A 19,525-nucleotide genomic window follows, 5' to 3' on the forward strand; every position below is an offset into this window, starting at 1 on the left:
CCAAAAGAACTTCATCCTACCTGTTCAACTATACAAACACCAGCCAGATAGCACCCATAATTAGAGGTCTGAGAACTAGGTTTGGAACTTCTGAGGCAACAGTGCTGGTTGAACCCTAACTTTGTTCCTTCCGCCTAAAGGGTGGAAGACTTTTCCTGCTATTACTTCTTTAATCGCTTTTGCCTCGTTAAGTATCCAATATAGATTTCAACAACCTCCTACACTAAATTATTTCTTTAAAGTAAAGCCATCTTTAATATGGCTTCCCTTTCCTGACTTGACCATGACTGAGAGTTAAAAATCCGATGGCCTCAAACAGAGGAAATGTGAGCTTCCAAGTCAGTAAGATAAAGGTTCAAGATGTATTCATAATATGATCAAGATTTTATTAACTTTGAGCTCAAAATACATGGATTTTAGCATCAAGTAAGCCAATATCTGATGGTGATTTAGATAAGATTATTTAGATAATTTGGACCTCATCATTTTTATTTGATTTATTTAGAAAAGAAGAATGATTCATCTTGAACTGCAAAATTCCATCATAGTTGTTACAAATGTTTCAAGGACATGTTAAAATGTAACTAACATGTGAAAAAGTTTCTCATCAAAAGAGATTTAATCTCAGAGACAGAAACGTCAAATCTAGCATACAAACACACACATGCTTACACATGCACACACTCATACACACTCACAGGAACTCAGACTTCTCAAGATTAAACAACTCTCAGTAGTTAACAGATTTGGAATCACTAGAATTAATCATATTTTTCACTCAATATAGGACAAAGCAATTTTCGCTTCCCACTGGAATTTCAAGTGAAAAAAAAGGACATCATAGCTATTTCACAGAAACCTGGAGAAATTATTTAAAAAAAATCTTTGTTATCTAAAATTTCTCACACACTTTTTTAAAAAAGACATTTCTCAGACATTTTCTTAAAAGAGCTATTAAAGCAAAGATTTAAAAAGAGTTCCTTCCCAGTCTTATGTAATCTTTTAGGAAGTATATTTTTACACAGTACAGTGTATCAGTTTGGTGATTTTTCTTGCTAACTTATTGTATTCCCTAACTGCTGATTCAGGTCAATTTTATTTGCAATCTGACTTTTATGAGAGATAACAAAGCAAAATAAAATAAGAAGTGCCCAAAACACCTTCAATAGTAAGTTGCATGCAGTATCATGCACTAAATTCTAATAGGAGATTTGGCTTTCTCTTTTCTACATCCCTTATTTCTAAAATGTCCATTTTTAATGAGTATTTCCAGACCAAGAGCCTGATGACTACTTAGAGTTTCCACTCCGGCCCTGCCTTGATAGTCCCTGAGTCTGTTTTCTATAAAACTTTAAGAATTTCAATCATGTTCTTCCAGCATAAGAAGGGTGGAAAGATTTAAAAAAAAAAACAAACATGAAAGGGAGGGACACCTGGGTGGCTGTCAGTTGAGCGTCCGGCTTTGGTTTAAGTCATGATCTCATGGTTCGTGGGTCTGAGCCCTGCATCAGGCTCTGTGCTGACAGCTCAGAACCTGGAGCCTGCTTGGAATTCTGTGTTTCCCTCTTTCTCTGCCCCTCCCCTGCTCATGCTCGCTCTGTCTCTATCTCTCTCTCTCAAAAATAAATAAAAACATTTAAAACATTTTTTAAACAACAAAAAAAGAAGAGTCAAAATACTTCCTTGTTTCTTTTCATTTCTCATGAGTTTTTATTGAAAATTAGCCATTTAAGTGATATAATGTGGCTACCTTTTAAGTCAGACCCTCAATCCCCAGGTTTTGATATTGTCACTGCCTGTTGTTGGTATTGATGCCACTGTTTGCTTGTTTAGTGACTTTTCTATACTAATTCTGTTAAGTCTGTTTTCTTGGTAGTATGTGGCCAATGCAATTCCTGCTTGGTTAGGTTAGTAGTCAGCCAAGGACTAGGCAGAGATTACATTAAATGCCTTGTGCCCATTAGCCCCCAGCCCTTGCTAAGGGGCTCTGTGTGTCTCCTAGTTGCCTACATTTAATGCTCTCCTACGCAATTCATTCCTCTGCCCTAACCTCCATTTCCCTTTCTATGTGTACATGGACGTTCCATTTGTGCATTCCAGAATCTTTTCCAATACTCACCTTTTTAAAAAAAATTTTAAACATTTATTTATTTTTGAGAGACAGAAAGAGAGCACGAGTGGGGGCGGGGAGGGAGCAGAGAGACAGGGAGACACAGAATCCAAAGCAGGCTCCAGGCTCTGAGCTGTCAGCCCAGAGCGTGAAGTGGGGCTCGAACTCACAAACCATGGGATCATGACCTGAGCCGAAGTCGGTCACTTAACTGACTGAGCCACCCAGACACCCCTCTACTATTCACTTCCAATCTTATCTTTCTTCACTTTATTTGAATTGCCTTTTTAAAAAAATTTTTAATTTAACTTTTATTTAATTGTCTTTCACTCAATTTGGTAATTGAGATCATTTTTTTTAACAGACATTGCTATGATTACACATGTATGTTCACTTTGGAGAGTTTTTAAGTGTAATTGATCTTTGGAAAAAAAGGAGTAAATTTCTAGGTAAAAATTCATGTGACAGAGGCATGCATTTTTTTTTTAGAACTTTTTACCTTCATACTGTTGTAGGACTGGGTAGATGGCATTATTGATCTTTTCCATTTCTTACATTTGTAAGAGAACTCTGGGAACTCAATAAACATTTGTTGACTGATGACTTGAAAGTTCTTACTCTATCTCAGGGGAGCCAAACAACAATGGCACACCGTCTTTATTCAGAGCTGTACTGTCTTCCTTAGCGTTCTGTTTACAAATCAATTTTGAGGGCAAATATTACCAGGACATAGGCACACAGGTAGCTGTAATTTCTCATATGTATATGTTGATCAACTATAATACGTGTCTGTAATATTAGAGGTGAGATGTAAAAGAAGCAAAGAGAATGTCACCATTTGTCCTTAGTGATATCATATTTGACTCTGTTTTATTTTTTAATGTTTATTTATATTTGAGAGAAAGAAACAGAGTGCAAGAGGTGGAGGGGCAGAGAAAGAGAGAGAGAAACAGAATCTGAAGCAGGCTTCAGGCTGCCAGCACAGAGCCTGATGGGGGCTCAAACCTACAAATCATGAGATCATGGACCTGAGCCAAAGTCAGATGCTTAACCAGCTGAGCCACCCAGGTGCCCCATGGATCTGTTTCTAAAAAAAACAACTTTGCCTATATAATTCTTATGAGTATCAAATATGTGAGGAAGCAGAATACTCATTTACATGCAATACAAACTGCTCATTCATTCTGGATTATTAGTTCCCTTATTAGAAAATATTTGGGGTAAATTGCCTACAGATCATTTGTAGATCTTAACATGACTCTTATTAATGACAAAACCAGTACTAGGACAACATCAGGGGGAATAAGCCCACATGAATATTGTTACGGCATAAAGTTAAACCCTTGACCGCACCTGCAAAACCACTGTTAGATACCTTTGTGCTATTTGCCCAGCGTAGGGTTTGTGCACTCATATGCATCATATACGTATGTGGAATTTCATATGGGTGTATATAGAAAGTTACTTCAAGTCACTTTATCAGAAAAACAAAAGTTATTTTCCCCAAATTAGGAGATCTCTCTCTGTATCTCAACACAGCCTTTCTTTTGCTCTGAAAGAACACTTACCAAAAAATAAAAAGTAATTTTAAAATTCAGGCTTACAAATCCTTCTTCTCTTTTACACTTTCTGGTGAAAAAAAAAACCCTAGTTTATTTTGCTATCATTTTTGAAAACTCAATCCATATTCTACTTCTTAAATATTTTCTAGAAAATGTTTACTAGAAAAATGAGAAAGTTTTTAGGCATTTGCCCTTTCCCTAAAGGTCTCATTTTATTCCCTCTTTCATTTACCACCTTCTAGTTATGTGAAATTAGCCAAGCTACTTAATGATCATAAGCCTCAGTTTCTCTTCTGCAAAAGGAAAAAATAATGGCAATACATACCCCAAAATACTGTTAAGAAAATTAAAACCGTCCTGTTTCATTTGGGCTTAGTGCCTGATAAGGATGCAAATGCTAAAATGTTTTTTGTTCCATCTTTATTTAGGTATGATTGACAAAAATTGTATATATTCAGGTTGTGGGACATGACTTTTTTTACAAAGTATCATGTAATTTAATATATATATATAGTGAAATAATTACCACAATCAAATTAGTAAACACATTAATCATCTCCTATAGTTTCTTTGTTACATTGTGTGGTGAGAACACTTAAGATCTACTCTCTTAGAGAATTGCAAGTACACAATGCAGTATTGTTAACTATTATCACTTTTCTATTGATTAGGTCCCCAGTTTATCTTATAACTTAAAGTTTGTACCCTTTGACCAATATCCCTTTATTTCCCCCAACTCTCCCAGCTTCCCCAACCCCTGGGCAACCGTGATGTTTCTATTGAAGGAGAGAGGTTTCTTTAAACTTCCTTTGGTTTAAAATAATAGTTTTTTTTGGTTATAAACTTTCTATACCTCATTGTTCTTAAGCTTTCAATCTATAAATCGTATCTTTTGACATATAGCTATTTCTGCATAATAAAGATATTTTACTTATTCTTTAAACAAAGTTGGATTGTCTCAAGTTAAAAAAATAAAACTTCCTTAAATGTTTAAGTCTATTCATAAAACTGGGGAAATTTTCTTAATTTCCCCAATTTTCTTAATATAAACTTCAGTTATAGATTCAAAATATTTTTTGTCCCCTTTTTTAAAATTTCATTTTAAAGTTCATTTATTTATTTTGAGAGAAAGAGAGAGAGAGAGTGCACAAGCAGGAGAGGGGCAGAGAGACAGGGAGAGAGAATCCCAAGCAGGCTCTGCACTGGCAGCACAGAGACAGACATGGAGCTCGAACTCATGAAACTGAGATCATGACCTGAGCTGAAACCAAGAGGTGGGTGCTTAACCAACTGACTGTTCTTTATTTTTTGTTTGCTTGTTTTTTTTGTTTTTAATTCCAGTGTAGTTAACATACAGTGTTATAGTAATTCAGGTGTCCAACATAGCATTCAATAATCCCATACATTACTCAGTGTTCATCAACATAAGTGTATTCTTAATCCCCTTCACCTTTAAGTGTTATGACCATCAGACAGAATATAACCCAAAGAAGCAAAACACTTAATGAAATCTTATAATATAATAAATTAAATGTAAAGTAAATAAAACTATTTTATACATTCAATAGTGTATACATTTAGTCAGGTTTTAGCTTTTCTAACTTAACATCACAAATTTATTTAATATCTATGACATATTTCAAAATAAAGTTTCAAGATTAAGGTGTTAGCTTCTCTAAAAACAGACATTTAGCAAAAACATATAGATTATTCTGAATTTATATAAAATTAGCATTTATGTAGTTTACCAGTCTTATACTCAAATCTTTACCTTGCACACTTAAGAAAACGATTACTATCTCAGATGGTCTAAGATTATTTTAACCTTTGAGCAAGTGGTTTTGGTCCCCACGTAGCCCTCTGGTGAATACACACGGTCCTTCCTATACTCAGTACCTCTACAGGAGCTCCCAAACATCCAACGCCTCACAACTCAAGTTTAAATACATGACTGTAATGAATGTCCGTCCACACTGAATTTAACTAATTTCTTTACTGAAGGATTGGATTCTGTATTTCTTCCACACTTTTCTTGGCTGCTTAACCACAACCTGTGGCATTTTAATGCCTTTTTTCTTTTAGGAAGTTTTTGGCCATACCGTTGCCCTCACTTTTTTTAAATTATTTTTTTTTCATCCTGATAAGTGTTATTTAGTCCCGATCACCTATCGCACTCATCCTCCATCTTCTTCCTCTCTAGTAACCATCAGTTCGTTCTCTGTAGTTGAGTCTATTTCTTGGTTGTCTATTTCTTTTTTTAAATTTTCCTTTGCTTGTTTCTTTTGTTTCTTCCACGTATGAGTGTGTATGAGTGAGATCATGTGGTATTTGTCTTTCTCTGACTGACTTATTTCACTTAGCATTATACTCTCTAGCTCCATCCATGTTGTGGCAAATGGCAAAAGTGAAATATATATGTATGTATATACATATACACATACATAAGATTAAGTATATTAGTGGAATATATATAATATATAGTGGAATATTATGTGGGATATATATATATATGTGGTATATATATGTCTATATATGTCTATTATGTCAATAGACACTTGGACTGCTTCCAAATCTTGGCTATTGTAAATAATGTTATAAACATAGGGGTGCATGTATCCCTTTGAATTAGTATTCTTGTATTCTTTGGGTAAATACCCATTGATGGGATTTCTGGATTGTAGGGGAATTCTGTTTTTAACATTTGAGGAAACTGCATATTGTTTTCCAGAATGGCTGCACCAGTTTGCATTTCCACTAAGAGTGCAAGACATTCTCCTTTCTCCACATCTTTGCCTACACTTGTTTCTTGTGTTTTCAATTGTAGCCATTCTGACAGATGTGAGGTGATACCTCACTGTAGTTTTGATTCGCACTTCCCTGATGATGGGTGACATTGTGTATCATCTGGCTGTTGGCCACCTGGATGTTTTCTTTGGGAGAAATGTCTGTTCATATCTTCTTCCCATTTTTAATTGGATTACTTGTTTTGGGGGTGTTGAGTTGTATCAGTTTTTATATATTTCGGATACCAACCCTTTATTGGATATGTCATTGCAAACATCTCCCAATCAGTAGGTTGCCTTTTAGTTTCACTGATTATTTCCTTTGCTGAGCAGAAACTTTTTGTCTTGATGTGGTCCCACTAGTTTATTTTTGCTTTTATTTCCCTTGCTTCGGGAGATATATCTAGAAAAATGTTGCTATGGCCAATGTCACAGACACTACTGCCTATGTTCTTGTCAAGGATTTTTATGGTTTTAGGTCTCACATTTAGGTCTTTAATCTATTTTGAGTTTATTTTTGTCTATGGTCCAGTTTCATTCTTTTCCATGTGGCTGCCCAGGTTTCCCAGCACCATTTATTGAAAAGACTGTCTTTTGCCCATTGGATATTCATTTCCCCTTTGTCAGAGATTAATTGACCGTATAATTGTGAGTTTATTTCTGGGTTTTTTATTCTATTCCATTGGTCTCTGTGCCTATTTCCATGCCAGCACCATACCGTTTTAATTACTACTGCTTTGTAATATAACTTGAAGTCTGGAACTGTGATGCCTCCAGTTTTGTTTTTCTTTTTCAAGATTGCTTTGGCTATTCGAGGTCTTTTGTGGTTCCATTTGCATTTTAGGATGGTTTCTTATAGCTCTACAAAAAATGTTGGCAAGTTGATAGGGATTGCATTAAATGTGGAGATTGCTTTAGGTGCTATAGTCATTTTAACAACATTTGTAGTTCTAATTCACGCGCCTGCTCTCACTTTAACACTCTGAAGTCATTATAATGCATTTTGACATGTCTACCATTTTCATTTTTTCATTTTTATGAAAACACTGTTGTATCTATATATCACCTCATCTTTCATCACTTATTTTGACTGGATGCTTACTAATATTTAAGTAGTCGTAAAGTCTTACTCCAGACACATGGGTATTATAGCCAGTGATGTTACAGAAACAGTTTCCTCCCATCAGTGAAGAAGACACTCTACTTCAAGTCAGCACTTGACAGTCATCCTGATTTAATTCTGGGGAATAGTGGAGTTTTGGAGTTTCACATAATCCATAATTGTACCAAGTATTATTTATGCACTTAATAAATAATGTTTCCTAGATAATGTTATGCATTTTCTAGTGCTCTTAGATATTGTAACTAATTAAATACAATTTGTTTTAGACATTTCTAGATTCCCAGTTTTTTGTTATTATGACTTTTCAAATGGATCCTAACGTGCAGTTGCAAGCATCTGGGATTCCACAGAATATTTTGATATTAAAATATGATCTTTATACTTCAAAGTTTGGAAACAAAGATGAATAATACATAATCCCTGATGTCAAGTGTACATTTGACTGAAAGAAAAATATATGTATGACATGGATACCAATAAAAAAACATACTATGGCAATAGGGCGCATGAGGGGGAAATAAGAAAAGGTTAATTCAGACTGAGCAGTTTTTAAAGGTTTATTTGAGAGAGAGAGAGAGAGAGAGAGAGAGTTGGAGAGGGGCAGAGAAAGAGGGAGACAGAGGATTCCAAGCAGGCTCTGAGATCACACCTGAGCCAAAATCAAGAGTTGGATGCTCAACCTACTGAGCCACGCAGGTGCCCTCAGACTGAGAAGTTTTTAAAAGGATTCATAAAGGCTCTGTAAGAATTGAAGTAAATGAACTATGCAATTACTTAAATTAAAATACAGTCACTTTCTGACTAAAACACCTGTCAAAACACTTAAGTCTATTCTTTTGTGCAGATTTGCTAAAAAAAAATAGATTTGCTAAAAAAAACCTTAAATGTTTATTTATACTTTATTAACCAGGAGCTGGCAAAATACAGATGAAAATCCAAACCCAGCTACCCCATTCATGTATTTATCATTGATGGCTATTTTGCAATAGTGACGTATTTGAATCAAGTAACTGAACCCAGATGGCTGGCAAATCTGGAAACATTTATTCTCTGGTTCCTTAATGGCAAATATTTGCTGACTCCTATTGCATTAACATTAATACTGGGCAGCCCTGCTACGTTAACTCAAAACTTCTAGGTGTCCTAAAATCACAGTGCTTCTGGTTAATTATCACAGTTTGTGGCTATGGAATTGGTCTCATTCTTCTGGACCCTAACCCCCTAAAACATCTAATCAAGACAGGGTAATTTCCTAAATTATACTTTTTTAAATAATGGAATTGCTCCCCTTTTTCCTTTCTGCCTGAACTAATTTACACCCACAACTTAATTCGTTCCCTAACTGTCTTTCCTGTATGTTGTCCTGGCAACACTCAGAAAATGGCCACTTTTCATTGCCCTTGAAAAAAGGCTTTCTCAGAAAGGAATCAAACATTTCAGATGGAAATATATAGAATTCTTGAATAGGGTCAAAATAGTCCTGACCTCAGGGAGCTTAGCATCTGACTATCCTGAATAGTTTGGAAATAAATTGGTCTCTCTAATAAACAGCAGATCCTGCATGATAAAGCAATAGTCACCTGTGAACACAGAGTAAAGAGTCATTTCTATAGTCTCAAAGTCTTTATCCATAGAATAGTAAATATGAACTCGATGCAAGATTTCTGTCTTTATGTTTGTTTGTTTGTTTTTAAGTAAAAGGTCAATCTGTGAACATTTATTAAAGGCTTACTCTTTACCCTGCATTAAGAACACTCGATCAAAAGGAGCAAGATATTGTCCTTAGCTCTAAAATGCTTATATGTTTATAAAGGAGACACACATTTACGGAGATCATAATGACACGGCAGGCTTCTCTAAGAGCTGCAAGAAATATATTTTGCATTATGGGAGCTGAAGAGATTCACTTAGACTAGAATACTAGAGTGGGTTCATTGAAAAAGCAACATTAAGCTGGGCCCTGAAATATGGGCAGACCTTTCTTGAAGTGAAAATGAAAAAGAAGGGTTTTCCAGATCCAGGGAACAAGTAAATCAAATATCTAGACTAAAGATTAATGTTTTCGGTGTTACTAACTTCCAGATACAATGCAGCTGCAAAATTAATAATATCCTGGTCAGTAATAAAATTGTTTTGTCAACCTTGTTTTCAAACTTCAGCATTCGATTTAAATGCTAGTTAATTCACATGCATGATAAAATTCTGGTTTGAAGAGCTTGTTAAAGTTTAAAAAAAAAAAAACAGGAAGAAATGAGCAATTGGTCTTTCCATGGTATTGTTTTAGAGAAAGACTAACTCCTTCTGCAGCAGCTAAAATATAACATCACCAGACAGCACAATTTTTGTTCTCATCTGCCCTATTAGACTCCTTCTGTCCTTACAGTCTCAATAGTATTTTATTGACAAAATTCAAATAATGGTATTGGAGGATATATATACTATGAGGGTCATAAACACATTATCTTATGTTTAAAGCTAGAAAAGAGGCTAGGCTTTCATTTTTATGCCATATTTCATAAACAAAGAGCTATATTTTTATCTAGAAGGTACTGATCTCACATAAGATACATGCACAGCACACCGATTACACAGAATGTCTCTCAATCAGGAAGCCGACTGAATTGAAGGAGCCACAATACCATCTAGTGTCAGCTATGCACAGTCTCTAGTAACACAGAGAAGAAAAGTAGACTATATTAACATACAGAAAATAATGTAAAACAAAACATGTGCCCTCTTTTTTCAATAATCAGAAATAAATGTGTTATCTAGCACGAGTGCTCTTGGCACTGCCCCTATCTTGTATTTATTTTTGAACCAAACTTGTCAAGAGAAAATATTAGTATCCTCAGGATGTAATAGTCTGCCGTTTTGCTGTCTAAGACCGACCCCACAAATAACATCCCATCAGATTACTTAAACAGTATTTCTCAACAGTGTGATCTGTTGGGTTGAGATCCTGCCGTCCATGGTAATGTCACTCAGCAAAATGATCTATGGTACAACTCAGCCATTATTCATCCCTATTTGTATGATCTATGCTAAGTCTACTTTAATTGATTCTTGTCTTTTTTGCAGTCTAGAAATTGACATGTCTCCAAATTGGACTGGGCTGCTTTAGGAAGTTGTGCATTTCTGGATGTATTTAATCTAAACTTAAGTAAGTTCTCCTGCATGGAATTTATAAAAGGGACTCATGTCCTTATACCTGAAGTTCCCTGAGTACCAGAGCTCGGTCTTATTAACTTCTCTCTCCTACAATTTGCTCTAGTGATTGCTTTCATTGATTGGACATACAATAAATATTTTGAACTAATTTATTTCATTTTTGTACACATCCTGCAATGTCTTCATAATCTGGTTCTGAAATCTGATTTCAGAAGGGGGTTTGTCTACTTTCAACTAACAAAGGTTTGCCTACAATAGCCTCTCAAAAAATAGCTGGAAACTGGCATCTAGGTTGGAATATATCCTGCAATATTAAAGTGATATTTATATAATTTATTCTTGTACTCTAGTACATCTTACAAAAGCTCAAGCCACATCTCCTCTAACATATTTTGACAGCTTTAATGATCTATAATTGACACATAAAAAGCTGTATATATTTAAAGTGTACAATTTGATCATTTTTAACATATGTATACTGTCATGAATTCATCAGAACTAAGACAATGAAGACTCACGCCGCCTCCCCCCCGCCCACCAAATTTCCTCTTGTCCCTGTGTAATCCCTCTCTCTATCCTCTATGACTTGGTGCTATAGACTGAATTGCATCCATCACCCTCAAAATTCACATGTGGAAACCCTCACCTTCAGCACCACAGAATGTATTTGGAGATCAGCCTTCAAAGGGATGATTCAGTTACAGAGAGGGCATGACCATGGGCCTTAAGCCAATCTGACTGGTATCCATGTAAGAAGAGGAAATTTGGATGCACAAAGAGACACAAAGGTTGCTGGGAGCTATACCAGCCTTGCTGCATGACAGTCACAGCAAGGAAACGGCAGCTTTTGCACAGCTCTTGCCATGAGAAACAAAAAACTGGTATCTCCTTCTGCTACTACTGGCTCATGTTGGAAATGAGCCTGCTGGTATTGACCAGGCCTCACAATATTCCAAATCAGACCGATATTCCGCACACAGATACCTCATAAGGAAAAGCATATTTATGCCTCTTCAAAAGAAATTTTAGATGAAAGCACTGTGGGTGATTGTTGCTGGTATTGACCAGGCCTCACAATATTCCAAATCAGACCGATATTCCGCACACAGATACCTCATAAGGAAAAGCATATTTATGCCTCTTCAAAAGAAATTTTAGATGAAAGCACTGTGGGTGATTGTTGCTGGTATTGACCAGGCCTCACAATATTCCAAATCAGACCGATATTCCGCACACAGATACCTCATAAGGAAAAGCATATTTATGCCTCTTCAAAAGAAATTTTAGATGAAAGCACTGTGGGTGATTGTCAAAAGGCTCTTCCTATGGGCCTTGTAGACCCAAGACGTAGAAAATAAAGGCGGTTAAGAACAAAAGAGTTACAATTGAGCCTGGCCCCGAGACAAAGAGCCTAATTTAGAGTTAAGGAACAGATAAGGGCGGAACTTAAGTTAATACTTCTACCTTTTCTAACTGATGATGTATGGCAGTCCCTTCCCTAAGGTTTACTTTCCACAAACACCCTCCTTTACACTGGCAGTTGGGATGAGGATAGATAAGAGTAGCTAAGACATATACCCAAAAGCAAAGGCTGACACATTTAGGGCCTCCATGGTGTTTACACATTCAGCATCAAGTCAAAAAAGTTTCCACAAATAACTATTAACCAGCTCAAAAACATTCGTCCTCTTGTGAGCCAGACAAAATGACTCCTAACCTATCTATATACAACTTAACCTATCTCCTAATCCTAGCGTTCTTAACTTAGAACAAATATGTAAGTCATCCTGTTTTTCACTAAGAACATCCTGTTATTTCCCTAGCTGTAAGATTTACTCAACCTCACTACTATTGAGGTAATTCTTCAAGAATACTTGTGAAAACCCTGTTCTTCTACACTTTTCAAAGCACCTTATCACAAAGAGTTTTCCATTGTAAAAATTCCATTTTCTGATGCCATGTTATCATTTCACCTATAAATAAAGACACCAAAACCAACAGTGCAGAGATGCCTGCCTGGTGATCAGAAAGATTCTGGTGGCTCTCTCACTCTCTCTCGCCGACACTGTCCATCCTTCAGGGACCCCTGGACCAGCTGGAGCATGCCTCCAGCAAAAGGTCACATGTGCACACACACAAAAAAGACCATGTGAAGTCACAAAGAGAAGGCAGCCATCTGCAAGCCAAGAGAAGAGACCTCAGAATGAAATCAACCTGCAGACAACTTATCCATGAACTTCCAGCCTCCAGAGAAAGTATATTCATGTAGTTTAAACCACCCCAACTGTGGTATTTTGTTGGGGCAGCCCTAGCAAACACACACCAGGCAACAACTGACTACCCTTCTGTCACTATGGATTAGATTGAATTTGCTAGAATTCTATATAAATATACTCTTTAGGGTCTGGTTTTTTTCTTCATTCAGCATAATTTATTTGAGATCCACTCATTTTGTTCCTGTATGAATGCATTTCTCTTCATTACTGACTTATATTCCATTGAATGGGTGTAACATAGCTTATTCATCTCTTCACCTATTGCTGGACATTTGTGTTGTTTTGTGATTGGGAGTATTACAAATAAAGCTTCTATGGACATTTATTTACAAGCTTTTTATGGACTTTTTAAATCTTGTGTAAATATCTAGGATTAAAAAGATTGGTCATATGGTGTATGTGTAGCTTTTTAAGAAACCACTAAACCTGTACTGTTTTGTGGTCCCACCAGCAGTCTAAGGAGTTCCATATCCTTGTCGAAAATTACTATGGTCATTTTTTTTAAATGATAGACTTACTAATAGGTATAAGGTAGCATTTGACTGCATTTTTTATTTTGCATTTTGTTAAGACAGTGGTGTGGAGCATCTTTTCGTGTGTTTATTTGCCAAAACTGAAGTGCCTATTCAGATATTTTGTATCTTGTGTTGGGTGTTTGTTTTCTCATTACTGAGTTATTACAGACCTTTATATATTCCAAATAAGTGCTTTGGGGCACCTGGGTGGCTCAGTTGGTTAAGCGTCCAACTCTTGATTTTGGCTCAGGTCATGACGTCACAGTTTGTAAGTATGAGCCCATGTCAGCCTCTGTGCTGACAGTGTGGAGCCTGCTTGGGATTCTCTCTTTCTCTTTGTCTCAAAATAAATAAATACACTTTTTTTAAAAGGCTTTATCAAATAGGTGATTGGCAAATGTGCTCTATTATTCTTCTTATTCTCTTCACCATATGTTTTACAGAGCAGAAAATTCTAATTTCAGTTAAGTCAATTTATCAACTGAATCTTTTATAGATCATGTTTTGGTGTTGATCTGGGAAATATTTACCTAACTTCATGTCAGAAAGATTTTCCCTTATGTTCTTCTGGGATTTTTGTAATTTCAGGATATAAATTAGGTCCATTACCTATTTTGAGTTAATATTAGTATGTGACTTTTTAATTTTTTTGCTTTTACATCTTGAAAGTAATGCTGTTTTCTGTCTTACATGTTCTACCACCTCACTCGCTTACATATTCCTTATAAACCCCACTGTTTCCATATTCATTATACCTCTTCTTTTTAAAAATGTTTTTTAATGTTTATTTATTTTCAAGAGAGAGAGACAGAGCATGAGTGGGGGAGGGGCAGAGACAGAGAGGGAGACACAGAATCTGAAGCAGGCTCCAGGCTCTGAACTGTCAGCACAGAGCCCAACATGGAGCTTGAACTCAGGTATGGTGAGATCATGACCTGAACCAAACTCCGGCATTCAACTGACTGAGCCACCCAGACGCCCCCCCCCTTTCTTCTTTGATCACATCCTTTTATCCAAGCTTTAGATCCCAGCCCCTTCTAAGTCATCATGCTTCTTGCTGTGTCTACAATATTCGCAGTTCAAACCCTATCTCTACTGATTTCTAGTCTTCACATCTGTGCAAATTCAAGTCACTTCTATTAAAAAAAAAAAAAGTAAAACAACACCTTTTTGAACCTACCTAGCTTTCTAACAACTTAACCTTAACTTGCCTTGTTCTTTCCCTGCAAAGCTAGTCTCTTGAGAGAATTATCTATTTTTTCATTTTCCTCTTCTCCAACATAAGCCATAGACCAGGTTTCTGCCCTAGTCATTGCACTAAAGCTGCTCTTCCTATCAGCATTTGTGATTTCCTTTTGCCATGTACACAGGTCCCTCTTCTGCTTTTATCACACAGGCTCTCTGGGAGGCATTTACACTGCTGGTCTCCCCAATGGTGGGAATTTCCTTAGCCCGTATGAATCCACTTTGCTGAGTCTTCTCCCACCTGTTAACTCTCCTTAGTCTTCTACACTGTCTCCTCTTTTTCTCTCTGTTGATGGAGACGTGTATTCTCCATATTTTCTCTTCTCATTCTATATGCTCTACTAGTGATTATACACAAAATCAAAGATGTTATTGCCACCCTCAAAACAATGAATGGCCTATGTGTATTTCTGGTCCAAACTATTATAACCAGACCTATCTAATCACCTTCCTGCTGTATAATTCTAGTATGCAATATGTGCACATAACACATTCTTCCGCTTATCCAAACATGTGGCTCATTCTATATTTCCTATGTTGGTAGATAGATGGCTTAGCACTCACTCTGTCACCTAAATCAGAAAACTGTGATGCATCCTTAACAACTTCCTCTCTCCATTCCCCATGAAAATCAACAAACAGCTTTCAGTTCTATCTCTTATTTGTGTCTTCCGTCCACATTACCTCTCCATACCCAATGTTTCCACCCTCCTATCTCTAAAGTTTTGGAACAGACTTCACATGGTCCCACAGACTCTAGCTCTTACTCTTCACAAATCCAGCTTTCATACTGATGCCCAGGTAAACTTTCTAAAAGGCCAATTTTTTTTCATGGGGACACTAAATACAAACATGCATCTCTACCACCCACAGGCAAAATTACACACATTCTCATACAACATAATATGCCTTCCTGATCTGAATACCCTAAATTTGCCATCCTTTCTCTAAAGTCTTATCACTAACAGTTTACTCCTCTACATGAATTCTAAGATCCATGCATAACTATCTTCTTTGAGTTTCCTGAACATGGCATTTTAATATACCACCAGACCTTAATCCAGGATATGCACACCTTCTGTAAATGCCTTTTCCTTTCATGTCCATTGGTGACCAACACATCCCTGAAAAGAGTAGTTCATTCCTTCTCTTGCATGGAGCCTTCCATGATTCAGTAAAACTGAAATGAACATTCCTTTTATCCCCAAGCTTATACTTCTGTAACAGCCCTTAACATATTGTATGATAATTATATTTTTACCTGTTTTTCCCAATGGCTGCACTTCAGGTTACAAGCCAGCTCAAATTTCTGTTTATACATTCAGTGCCTAGGACAGTGTTTGGCACACAGAAGGTTCTCAACATATTTGTTAAATTAATGATCAGTTTCTCTTTTTTCCTACAGAGACTTCCTCAAGTAGAGATCATTTGCAATCAAAGCCATGCAAGTTTCCCTTTTTCTTTAAGGGAATAGGCACTGGTTATGTTCTAATCTACAAACTTTGAAGCTAGAAAATACTTCTTGAACCAGGTGTGATGAAAAGTAATTCAATGCATTGAGTACACCATAAATGTTAGCCCTTTAAGGTTCAGTGTGCAATCTTAAATTCAAAAGGCACTAATGGCATTCAATCTTTGTAGATGTTCCTAGTCACCTTAAAAAAGGTGAAATATATTCTATCTGCATAGAAAAAAAATGCTGCTTTTGCCATTTTGCTTCCTGTTATATATGACTATAGAAGAAAAACTTGATCATTTAAGAGGTAATTTTTTATAATAATTCTAATAATTTGCTTTTAACTTTATGGTTAATGACTGTATATATCTTAAAAATTTTAATATGTATAAACACAAGAAAATAGTTTATATGATAAAAACCATTAATAAGATATTCTCAGAGTACTTTGGAAAAGCATACACATTAAGAAGTATGGTCTCTACTCTTTAGGTAAGAGAATATAGACAAAGGGAAAGGAAGTTCAAATAATCATAAATCCTAAGCTGTTTCATTTCCCATTATTTTTATCTTGCTGTTCAATATTAAAGGTCCTTGTCATCATAAAATTATCAGTGGGGAAATAAAACATTGAATCTAGGACTAACAAAGGTCCAGCAAGAAAAATAAAGAGTAAGAATTCACATACTTAAGTTATCTCTTCCATTTCAATTACTGTCCTAAAGCCAGCCAGCAGTACTCCCTAGAATGACCTGTGAAAACAGAAAAACCAGGGTGCAAATCTGAATTCTACTGATTGCTAGCTGTGTGACTATAGGAAGATTATTAACCCCTGACTCTCTATAAACTCAAAGAGCCAAATTAGCAACGCTTTTCTAGCAAAAGAATTTGATGAAATATATGTCCCAATCAGGATAGGCTAGGCTATGCTTGGCCAATAAACAACTCCAAAATCTTAGTGGCTTCAAACCACAGACTTTATTGCCAACTCATGCTCCGAGTATATCATGGCAGGGCAGCTGACCATTCTGCTCCATATTATCCTCCTCTCTCCAGGACCCAGGGTCACATAGTATCTGCCATCTAGAATGTTGCCAATCTGCCAAAGAAGGAAATGGAAGCCCAGCAAGTTGCATATTGACTTTTAAAGTTTTGCCTCAGAAGTAACACATGTCACTTCTGCTCATATTTTGCTGCTCATATTTCAAGAGGGAAGTGAAATCCTAGCAATTCTGCCTACAAAGGATAGCCAGAAACCTTTATTTTATATAAATATTTTCTATTAATGCATAATATTAAAAAATACAATATAGTATTTTGATATGTTCAATGGTACTGGGTAGAGAATAACAGTAATAGCTCACTGGAGTGAGGGATTACTCTGTTCAGGGCACTCTGCTAAGGGCTTTGCTCTCTTTATTTTATTTAATTCTCATACCAGCTTATAACGCAAACAGCTGCATCTATCGGATGCTGCTTTTTGCCTTTCCAATGACCATTCCCCCATTTTTTTGTTTTTAGCAACACAGCAGATATTTCACTCAAGTGTATAAAGTGTCTAAAGCTCACATCACCCTTATTCCAGGAACAAGGTGAAAAACTTCTGGCCAAACTGGTAAGTGGAATTCTCCGAACACAGCATCACTTCTTGAAAAAAATATAAATAAATAAGGCAGAATTCTCTCTTCTTTTCACATGTCTGCAGAAGGCAGAAATGATGTCAAGGCATACAGCATCCGCTTGGGGAAAGTGAGGTAAGAAAGCATGCAGTTGGGATGAACATCTCGGAAACGTTGGCTGTGACATCATTGCTGATGATGCCGATCTGATGCCAGAAGCCACATACCTGGCGCCTTCCTGTTATGTGAGTTAAATAAACCTGTTCCTCTTTGAGCTGATTTCTAAAGAGTTTTATCTTACTTTCATCTGAATCATTCTTAATCAATGCAATGTATATTCCCAAGGATAAATAACAAAATAAAATGAGTTACAGGAAAGTTATTTATAGATAAGGGCCAAAATAAGACCAATTAGTGCCAGAGCTGGAACTTAGATCTATAATGGCCTGACTCTAAAACTGGATGATTCACTGAGGACCTCCCAATCAATTCTAAACAGCTGTGAGTCAAACCCTAGATAATTGATATTTTGAAATATATGTGATAATCAAGTTATTAATAAAATGAAAGTATCATAAAGGAACTTAGAAATTCTCAATGTTTATGAAGTAGAGATTGCATAAAATCATGCTTCAGTTCAATGTATCCATCTTTTCTATTGGTATAACTTGGGCATTGTGATTTCATTATTTAAATATATTTTTAAATGAAAGATTAACAATATAAGTGAATATAGGCTAACCACCATCTTCATTAGGCTTCAGTTCCTTCACTTGTGAATTGTAGTCATTGATTAGGTAAGATTTATTACTTTCTCATCTGTGTAAGCTATAATTTTAATGTGGTGATGAAAGCAGGTAAGTTTTAGGCACCTGATTATTCCTTGCATACTGTCACTGATAGAACAAATAGGAATTATTTGTTTGCTTTAAGTTTATTCATCTCTACAGAGACAGAGAGAACAAGTGGGGGAGGGCTAGAGAGAGAGAGAGAATCCCAAGCAGGCTCCACACTACAAGCACAGAGACGGATGTGGGGCTCAAACCCCTAAATGTGAGATCATGACGTGCGCTAAAACCAAGAGTCATACGCTCAACCGACTGAGCCATCCAGGTGCCCCAGGAATTATTTGTTTTAATAGCTATTTGTTCCAGGGCTGCAAACCTCCTGAAGGCATAATCATCCCTGCCTTGGCCACTCTGTGCTTCTAGCATTTGATAGGTTTGCTCAAAGTATATTAACTTCTGGATGAAATGTTCAATATTCTTCTGCTTAAAACAGGGACAGGATAGGAAAAAAAAAATCATGTTGAATGAATCACAGCAAGTTGTATTGATTTTTTTTTTGAAATTTGGAACCAATTGTGAATATTGCAAATAGGCAAATCTAGGCTTAACTAAATAAAATGTTCCTTACCAGTTAGAGCTGCTTTTTGGTTAATGATCCTGTTAGTTCTCAGCCCCAGAATGTAATAAAAATAGCAGTAAATATTAACCTTGAAAACCAGATATTTTTCTGAATTGTGTGAGGATAGACTGGTAATATTTTACTGATAATAAATAGATTCCAAAGTTTGAATGGTTGAAAAAAACAAAATGTATTATTGGTTCACGTAACAATCTTGTGTATATACTCTTGGGTAGGGTGGCCTTCCTCCCCAAAGTATTT

This window comes from Crocuta crocuta, unplaced genomic scaffold (assembly GCF_008692635.1).
Source record: "Crocuta crocuta isolate KB4526 unplaced genomic scaffold, BGI_CrCroc_1.0 scaffold831, whole genome shotgun sequence".
Taxonomy (NCBI): domain Eukaryota; kingdom Metazoa; phylum Chordata; class Mammalia; order Carnivora; family Hyaenidae; genus Crocuta; species Crocuta crocuta.